Source organism: Macrotis lagotis, chromosome 2, assembly GCF_037893015.1.
Source record: "Macrotis lagotis isolate mMagLag1 chromosome 2, bilby.v1.9.chrom.fasta, whole genome shotgun sequence".
Lineage (NCBI taxonomy): Eukaryota > Metazoa > Chordata > Mammalia > Peramelemorphia > Peramelidae > Macrotis > Macrotis lagotis.
Window position 1 is genome coordinate 104,266,087 of NC_133659.1, and position 10,807 is coordinate 104,276,893.

The window sequence follows — 10,807 nt, forward strand, 5'->3', positions numbered from 1 at the left end:
AAAGGAAGTCAGCAGTGGGATGGCAGAAGGAAGAGATTACAGAAGGATCACCCTACAGCCTTGGATCCTGTGACACATAAAAGGAAGAATTTTCACATCTAGAGTAAATCCTCTGTAGCTCACTATGGGAGAATGTGAACAAGAGTTAACTCAGAGGAGAAGACTTAAGAAAGGATGTCATCTATACCAAGAGGGAATACTCACATCAGAAAGATAACAGATCCATAAAAGAATAAATTTTGAAATATGATGATGCTCATGGAAGCCAGATAGAGCTTTACTTAATCTGGGTCTGTGTCAAAGCTAGGGGATTACCATCTGCTTAGAGCCTGTACCTGAAAACGGACAGCTTTCACTTCCTGCTTCCATTTGTTTTTTCCTTAAACACAGAGAAACCCTGAGGGTCTCCTATTTTTTTTTTTTGTTTAGGTAAAAGTGGTCAGTCTGCACCCCTCGGCCTCATTTTTCTCACCTAGTTTTAATCAATGAATGAGCATTGCCTCAGTCAAACTGAGACCTGGGTAAGATTTTAGCTTAAAAAGGCCAAGGTCCCCCACTGCCATACAGGGAGTCATCCTGATCCATATCTGCCCACTAGAACCAGTTGACTCTGAAAGAGAAAGTGAGGCTCCTGACTTTGAATCCCTCACTCAAATCCAATTCACTTGTAGGTTATAGCATTCACCTCCCTGATGCCATGGCCTTCTTCAAGAAGGAAGAACAAACAACAACCATTTGTTGTACCTAAAAGTAGGATAATGAGAATTATAGATGATAGGAGACCAATCCACTGCTCATGGACCTGATTTTAACATAGCAAGTCAATCAATTGTGAATTATTAGAGCTGGAAGTCCAAGAAGAAGTGGTTTTACTTGGGTCAATATGCTTTTAATATTACATGACAAAAATGAAAAAGAAATGGGTGACTATTACTGTTATGACTTTAAAACACTTTGGAGAACTAATCTCAATGCTGACTATAATCCATTTTCAGAATTCTATTTAGAGATGAGACTTTACAAGTTGATGCTGAATATTACACAAAGGAAATCTGGGGGAACCTAGAAATGGTGATGGTTTTCATTACTGTCATTTAGAAAAGAGCTTAATTTCTGCTGCCTCTTTCAGTTTTTTGCCACTACAATGGAAGAGCCAAACTTTTCTGTTCGGCATTTAAAGTCCTCCACATCTGACTCCAAATTATCTTTTCAGATTGATTTGATGCCCCCTACCAAACTTAATATTCTAGCCAAATTGGTTTACTTGCTGTTGTTTGAACAGGAAACACCATCTCTTATCTTCATGCTCCACCTCTTCCCTTCGTCAATTAGAATCTCTTTCCAAGGCTCAGCTCAGGTACTGCCTTCTACAAGAGACCTTTTTTGATTCCCCAATCATAAATATTCTGGACCACCACCCCAATAATGACTTTGAACTCACTTTGTCTATAAATCTCATTGGACAGGCATCAAATTGTAAAGACCATAGCCACAGTTCTTCTATTGACATATAGTGTCTATGTGATCCTGAGCAAGTCCCTCAACTTCTTAGGGTTCTAGGCAACTCCCTAAGACTCGAATTTACAGAGTGTATACCAGTGTATGCCTTAAGAGAAGGAGTTTCTTTCCTCCTCTGGGGATGAACTCCCAGGTCCAAATCCTATTCATATATTTTGTATTACTCAACAGTGTGGGTTGGTCACCCCAGGAAAATGGAAATTCCTTGGAGGCTGCCCGAAATTTTCCTTTTTGTCTTTGCATCCCTAAGACATAACACAATGCCTAGCAGGTACTTTAATAAAGGTTTGCTAAATTGGGGAAAGGCCTCATCTTTGTACCCCTAGCACCCAACATCGTAGTAGGCTTAATAAGACTGAACAGAAAAAGGCCCTAGTTTTTTCTCCCTCAGATCATTTGAGTTCTTTCTACCTGGGTACAACCAGAAGCAATATTGTTGAAGGAAGCGAGGGGTATGGAGTGGGGAGATAAAAAGGCATTTAAGTCTTTTGCTTCTCAATTGAGAAAACTTGAAAAGTGAAAGATACAGATTCCTCCCTGCTCCAACATGAGGGAGAGAGCACACTTGTGAAACTCCAGTGAGACTTTTCCTGCTGATAAGACCTGGAACAAATGGGATAGGCTCTTGCACTGCTGAGGACCTGAACCACCCAGCGTCCCTGCCAAGATGCCCCCAGGAAAAATACCAGCAGCCAACAAGATCCCAGATTAACCTGAGCAACCAGTAAGGGCTGTCTCTTAAAGTAGAACTGGGAAATGAAATGACTTGTATTTTTAAAAATGTATTTGCTTTCCTCTCCAAGGGGTTTTCTTCCCAAGGTCTGGATTGCCTTTATTTTATACCAGTTCAATTTAAACTTTTGTTATACAATGTACTATGCTCTTTGTCTATGACTACTGGGAAATGTAGAGATGAGAAAAGACCTATTGTTTAGAGAATAGTGACAATAAGGCAAGGGAAAAACTTGTTTGAAAATATATTTATACGGGGCAGCTAGGTGGCATAGTAGGTAGGGGATAAAGCACCAGCCCTGGAGTCAGGAGTACTCAGGTTCAAATCTGGTCTCAGACACTTAATAATTACCTAGCCGTGTGGCTAGCCACTTAACCCCATTTGCCTTGCAAAAAAAAAAAAATCTAAAAAAAAAGGAAATATATTTATAAAAAATAAATAAATTTTAAAAAGAGAGAATATACTTAATACTCTCTAGCATCTTTTAGCATACTTTCCATTATCAATCATTATTAGAAACATTTTTACTAATAAATGTTGTGCTATATTTAACCTCTAAAACCTAATCAGTGCTTCCTTACCTTTCAATTCTCAAAATCTTCTATTACTGTAATTAGGTTTAATGAAGAGAAACCATAAGCAATGAAGTTTTGAGTCTGATTTCAGCTAAAGCCAATGTGAAGGGCTAGTTGCTGCTAACATATGGTTTCCTTATTTAGCAAAAGGTACTGCTAAAAGCAATAAACTTTTATTAGTCACATATTTGATAGACAAATCATTGAATCACTTTAAGAATGAGTTTCCTATAAGGTGGGAATAAGAGGCAGTATAGTACTGTGGATAAATGGTGAGACTAAACATCCCATTGGCATCTCAAATTCAGCATGTTCAAAACAGAATTTATTATATTGCTCCTCAAATCCAGTCTTCTGCTTAGCTTTTCATATTTCCCCTATTATAATGCAAAAAGTGATTTGTGAGATTATCTTAAGTGTAGAAGAGGATGAAGCCCTAATAGGCCTTTCTTCCTCCAATCTTTGCTGCTTGAATCCATCTTCCATATAGCTGTTGAGTTGGTATTCTTAAAACCCAATCTTTTGTTGCTTCTTTATGGCATATAAACACCTCAACCCAGGTCTGGGTCCCATTACACTTTCCTAATTTTATTTCATCTGACATCTTATATCTTCATGTGCTTTTGCAGGAAAACCTACCTGCATGACATTGTACATCTTCCATTTTGCCTTTGCAAAAGTGATGTCCCAGTTTCCAGAATTAGCTACACTTTGTCACATACCCATAGCCACCAACTCAATGGTCCTGATGAAACAGAATATTCCTTATTTCCCATAGCTACTTCCAGGACCTCCTTCTACCATAACCTCTCCTCTGAGATTCACAAATTTATCACCTAATCTAGATCCTTGTGCCTGTTATCTATTGACTCCTAGGTCTTTCTCCTTCCTTTTTCAATGAGTTAAGTGCCTACTTCACAACTTTTCTTCCCCTCCACACATACTCCCCTAACTCCTGCTAGTTAATATTCATTTATATTGAAGATTCCTCAAATACCTTAATTTCCAGTCTACTCAATTCCTATGACCTAATCCTCATCTCAGGAACCCAGAGCTGGGTATACCCTTTTATCACACCATCTCCTACAAATACTCCACTTCCATCTATGACCTATGAAAATTCTTTATCTGATCATAATCTCTTGTCATCTTTCCTTCTGTCTTAACTCTGTTCTCCATCTTCACCATGACCTTCAATCCCTCTATGCCTCGTTTATTTCCCAGACTATCACCCCATTCATTTACTTCTCTCCTCACTTCCCTATCTTAATCCTTTGAGTGAAGCAGTTCAACTCTGTACTAGCTCCTCCTGGATCTACTCTCTTCTCTTTTTAAAAAAAATTAAATTAAATTAACTTTATTCTGAATTTAAGAAATAAAACAAGCATTTCTATAATATAGTAAAATAAAAAAGATAATTATACATAAAACTGTAAATCTATTATATACAACTTGCTATTCCTTTTAAATAAATAATAAAGTTATCATGGAATATTTTTTCCTTTTTTTTCCCCCTTCCCTCATCTACCTCTGCCCTAGGGATGGTTACCATCAGACACAAATGGGTATATGTGTTCACATACACATACAAATATATAGGTCTTAGACCAACACTATCATATACTAAGTATCCAATAAATGCATGTTGATTGACTGAGAAGGGGTTTGTGGCATACACTAGGCTGTCAGATGACTTTGATATCCTTGAAATTAGTGGTATAAAAACACTATTAAAGGTATGCATTACCAGAAAGAAGGGATATTGTTATGATACAAGAGTGAGAGATCTAACAGGTGACAGACTAAAATCAGCAATGATAGTCACAAAATTAAAAGAACCAGAGGAATGTCTAAACTATATTACAGGAATCTGTAATAGTGGATTATGGGAAAATATAGCAATAATTACAAAGAATGAGGTCTAAAGGAGTTGCCTTCTCCCTGAACATCTTACACATAATTCATTTATGTTATTTAAACTTGTGTGAGCCTTCATTGCAGCAAGGCAAGCTTTTGTTCCTCCTTTAATGATTCTATTTATTCTCCCCAGTGACTGTTCCCTCCTCAAATCTCTTCCCTGCTCACTCATTCGATACTGAGTCTGACCATTCTGCTGATAGATCAGTGGAAAGCAGAGAACTACTGGGAGGGAACTGCTAGGTAATTCACTTTTAATTCTACTGAGGTTCCAAAAACAGGCAAGGCTCTTAGTGCACTGTGAATGAAGGAACATATAGCCAAGTTTCACTTGGTTCATTGGAATATAAAATATTAATTTTAATGTTACTATGACCTAGAATTATAGATTAGGCATTGTAGTAGTTTTTGCAGAGGTAGGAAATACTAGACCAAGACTTTGGAAAGTCATTGATGTTATGGATAAAATTCAAGCAAAAGAAAAGGCTACTATCATCAATGACCCTAATTCTGTTGGTTCTGGACTTATCCTGACTGACTTGAGCACTTTCTTCCATTCTTATTTGGTTGTTTTTCAGTCCTTTCCAATTCTTCTGTGACATTTGAGGTTTTCTTGACAGAGATACTGGAGTGGTTTACTATATCCTTCTCTAATTCATTTTACAGATGAAGAAACTAAGGTAAACAGGGTAAAATAAGTTGCCCAGGCTCACATCAGTAGCAAGAGTCTAAGGCTTTGAACTCAGGAAGAGGAGTCTTCCCCAAATCCAGGTCCAGTCCTCTATTCACTGGGATACCTAGCTGCACTTCTCCTTCATTCCCTTCTTGGATGGTGTGAACTGAATTACATTAATTAATCATCAATGTGTGGCACAAATGTCTCTAAATTTCACTTCTTTCACTGCCAGTAGTAAAAGTTCTTCAGGACATAAGGCAGGCAACTGGTGACCCTATTCAGGGAGAGGTGAAAGTGAATAAATTTGATCCTATTATTATTCCCATTTTACAAGAGAAGAAACTGAGATTGAGAGGTTAAGTGACTTATTCTGGGTACCTCAGCTAGGAAGAGTCTAAAGGCAGATTTGAACTCAGCTTCCTATCTATAGGTTGAGTGTTTTATTCAATGAACCACTTAGTTGCCTATGCTGAACCCAAAGAGCAAGATGGAGACCAGAATTTGATAAGTTTGGAGATCTTTATTTGCCAGGGACTACCTGGGGATGAAGAAAACCCAAATCAGACAGTACCAGAGTATTCAAGGGATAGGGTTTTTTTATAGTGTTTGGGAGAGGGGTACTGAGAGCAAGCAGGATACAGAAGCAAAGACAGCAGTTAGATATATTGTCATAAACATTTAAACATAAGGTTCTCTACAGATAGGGGTGGGAAAGGGTCAGGGTCTTTGTGAAATGTTTGAACATATTTTCTGAGATGGAGTGAGTCACGTATTCATGGGCTTCCCACAGGTTTGAGGGAGTGGAATTTACTATCTTATGGTTCCAGCTACATCTGGGGAAGGAGAGGCAGTCCGGGGAGGAAGAAGGAATTTTATAGATACAGCAAGATAATTAGGCTAACAAGGGTGTTTTGTGAATCTTAGACTAATTCATGGTATATCCGTGACCCCTAGGGTCAAGTACTTGGGTCCTGTCAGACTACTTTCAGTCAAATTTATATTTCTAAGAGGTTTCTCAGGGCCCAGAAGGATGTCAGGGATCCCTTTCTATACAGGAATTTCACAAACATTGATATTGTACTTCACCTACTCAGGAAAGAGAGGGTAAGTTCTAAGAAGTGCCTAAGGACAAATTTGAACTCAGATCTTCTCAATTCTAGACCCTCTCACTATCCACTATATCACCTAATAACCCCTGAATGGCAGAACAGCTAGAAAATCCTCTAAATAAGTCTACTCCAAGTCAACCTAGTGTCCAAATATTGATCCTAAATGAAATTAATCTGAAGCTAAGCACAAATCAACCCTGATTTTCTATCTATATTCTGTGTCAATACTTGGTGAAATATGGAAAGGGAGTATAGTGAGTAGAAGGGACTAGTTGAATGCTTTGCTTTGCTTGGCAAAATTCTAGGACTAGAGTAAGGCTTCTGGCTAAAGGACTCAGGTCTAGCAGAGGTGAAAGAAACAAGCATTTACTAATTTTATTACTAACATTAGGCACTGTGCCACTCAACCTTACAAATATCTCATTTTATCCTCACAACAACCCTGGGAACTAGGTTATTATTCCCATTTTACAGCTAAAAAAACTGAAGGAGAGAGAGAAGTTGTCCTTGCTTAAGTTGCACAGCTAGTAAGTATCCAAAGTCAAATTTGAACTTTCTAATTCAAGGTACAGCATCCTATGCTCTATAACATCTAGTTACCTAGAGGGAATACAGCCAACTGAAGAATGAAGTATATAGTAGGTACTAAATAACTGCTGCTTAATTGATTTATTGATTGATATAATTGGCAAATGGAAATTTGGACACCTGTCCAGAAAACTGAGTTTTAAGATACTTAGAAGCCTAATGTGTTGAATTAAGTTTATTGATCTGCAAGTCTAAGTAAGATCAGAATAAAATTGTGAGAAAGTTGCTGGTGCTAATAGGAGGGCTGAGAATGGGCTGGGTTTGTCTGAACAGGAAACAGCTTGTATTTTTCTGTTAAAAAAAAAAAAAGGTGGAGACAAAGGTCTGGGAATGGACCTGGGGAGATTACCACCTCAGTTAATGATCCCTTATCATGTGGTGGAGGTTAGCCTTGAAAGAATTTCCTCCTCTCCCTTCTCTTATATATTGACATAGGTGACAATTCCATTTGCCTTTAACTTGTCTTGGGGAAAACTCCAGACCAAGTCATTTAGGGAACTTTTCATACCAGAGAGTTTTCCTGATATTGGAATAAGAAGTCAGAACTGGTCAACTTCCTAGAAAGAAGATGGGTAAGAGCAATCTGATGGTAGAGAAGGGGAAGAGAAAACAGATGCAATGGATGATGTTCTGTTCTGTCCTTCATAGGTGCTTCTTTCCCTGTCTTTTCTCCAGGCATCCTGGCTTCAACAACATTCTGTTTATTGGGACCTTAAAAAGCTTTCCTTTGCCCTTGTCTTGAGCAGCTGCACTTTAGAAAACCCTGAATAAAGTGTGCATTATTTGTAGACTCTGCTAGAGGAGTTGGGGGATAGTGAAGAGTAATCAGTTCCAAAACCACCTCAGAGTTGGAATTTTTTGAATTTGCTCTTAGGACAGAATCATAGTAGTCAACAGCATTTATCCATACCCTGGCTCTGATACCGATGCAATAATATTGATTTAAGTCCTGATTTAACCTTAAGATTAATCCTCTACCCCACTCTGAACCTCAGTTTCTTTGTCCAAAAGGGAGGTAAACTTGCTGCTTTCAAACACTTTGCTCAGATTGGGAATTCTTGATCTCAATGAGTAGCTCATAATCAAAAGGAATGGACTTTTATCTATTATGTTCTATAATAAATGTGCTGTAAAATGTGTTTCTCTCTCCCTTGGGATTCCAGACTTGAATACAACAGCAAGAAAGGAGGTGAGAAGGGGATTTCTTTTCCTTCATTCTCAGAGAAGAAAACAGTGACTTACTAGAAAAGCCCACAATTAGCATATATACATGCCCTGCTGACCTCAAGTTTCTGGACCCTACTTTTTTTACTACTTTCCTGGACTTGTTTCCTTTCCTGTACACAAGTCAGAGAGGCCAGGGTTCTAAAGAATGAACTTCCCATTCTGTCAACAAAGGAGCAATCTGGCTGAGGCTGAAGGACTAAAGTCATGCCATGAGTGGGCAAAAGATATGGGCCCTACCAGCCCTGTGCTAGCCATAAATTGCTTAGACTGGACAAGCTCTGATATGAGAGGGAATGTTTATTCAATAGTACTGAGAAAAATGCTTATTTGAGGGGTGGGAGGGAAGGAAGTGTACTGAGTAGAAGAGGCTAAATGAATGCTTTGCTTTTTGATTGGTTGATGAGTTTCTGTGGGTCCTTTGTGCTACATTTTTCTGCAATGATTTAAATTATGTCTGAAAGTTAGAGACTTGTTACCTACATTTCAGAAGTTTCCTTGGAATAAAATCCTGGGCTAGGGGAAGGAGCTAGAGAGATGATGGTTCCTTTGGTTTGGATCGACTTGATTGAATCTGCTCCAGAGTTCTTGGTAGACCAGGTCAGAAGTGACAGAGTCCTTCCAGTCTCTACTTTTGCCCTGTGTTACCTTGGCATCAGGGCCAGGTGCCCAAAGTGGCAAACAGTCACTTACTGGCTGTCTGATAGCTGATACTGTATCATTCCATCGTTTATGTTGTTCAAAGGTGTTGAAGTTTTAGATTGGTACTTCCTCAAGATTGAATAGTAAATGGGTGATGTAAATCAATGGGAAAGGATCAGTCAATTCTTTTAATCTCTACTGGGCTCTCTCTCTCTCTCTCTATCTCTCTCTCTCTCTCTGTCTGTCTTCCTCTCCCCTATTTCTGTTTGTCTACACACATACACACACACACACACACACATACACACACGGGGTGGGGGGGGAGTAGAATATCTACCCTGGCAAATGGATCCAGGAAAAGAAAAAAAAATAAGGAAAGATAAAAGTTATAGAGTCAGAGTAAAGCATAAGAAATGTACAAGCCAATACATAACTTAAATAACTCAAGAAAATTAAAAAATTCATTGGTTTTCATAGTAAAATGGAAAGAAAAGATATGTCACAGTGAGTGTGGAATTAATGAATCAAAAGGCAGGTATTAAGAGGCAGCTAGTAGTAGAGAGAGCAGTCAAGAACATCTGAAATCAAATCTGAGCATGTCACTTCACTTCTGTTAGTCTATTTACTCATCTATAAAACAAGGTAGACCATAGTACCTCCTAGGGTTGTGAGGATAAAATGAGATAATATTTGCAAAGTGCTTTGCAAATCTTAAAGTGATATATATCTACATGTCTATAGCATATATATCTATAGCATATATGCTAACTTACTATGTTCTAAGCTCTAGAGATACAAAGAAGAAAAAAAATTGAGACAGTGACTGCTCTTAAGGAACTTACATTATAATTGGAAGAAACAATGCCTATAAGAGAGTTTAGCTTCAGTAAAAATGGAAATCCTGAGGGTATAACTGCACAAGGAATGGCAAGATCCTCCAGGGGTTCTTAGGATGTGATATAGCAAATCAGACTGAAGAGGAGTAAATGAAGTTGGGTCCTTAGGAAGTTGGGGGTTTGTAAAGACCACTGGGGATTCATTTATTAGTGAAGAAATCACATGACTCTGACTCAAAAGTGTAAAATATAAATTTTAATTCACAGGTTATTACAAATGTATGAGATAACAAGCATCAAAGTACAGATATTTGGATAGCAAAATGGGTTGGATTCCTGAGATGGAGGAAGAAAAGGCAGTTGGAAAAGGCTGATCCTCTGAGGAGAAGAGCAGCAAGTCGGTCAGAGAGTTAAGGTGGGAAGAGGGAGGGATGGAGAAGCAGCAGCAGAAGCAGTAGCAGAAGCTGCCATAGGTAGCATAGAGAGGGGGACAAGTATGAAGAAGAGAAGGCAGGAACAATTGTCAGAGGCTGGCAGATGGGTTGAAACAGAGTGAGTGGGCAGGACATTTAAGAAAGCTTAGCATATTGTCTGTGTTGGGAGGAGCCAAGGAGTAGCTAACACCTGAACAAGACAGATGTCAGCATGTACTTTGGCAGGATATATGGTGTGTGACAGGAGAAAGGTAAGGGAAAGATTGAGGTTACTTCTTAAATCTCAGGGGATTTGCATCTCAGAAAGAGTTGAGGTACTCAGTTTGGGGGTGAGTTTGCTGATACATTTACACTGAGTTTGGAAGGAAACTAAGACATTTACATTTCAGTAGGTCTGGGTATTAGACAATAATGGAAAGAAAATCAGACATCCACAGGATATACCAGGTGAGCACAGATAGTATTTGCCTTAATATTTCTTCATCAAGGCAACAGAGCCTGGGGCTGGAGGACATATTTTCTGGGAGGAGAGACTGTAAATTTTAGGAAAGGATA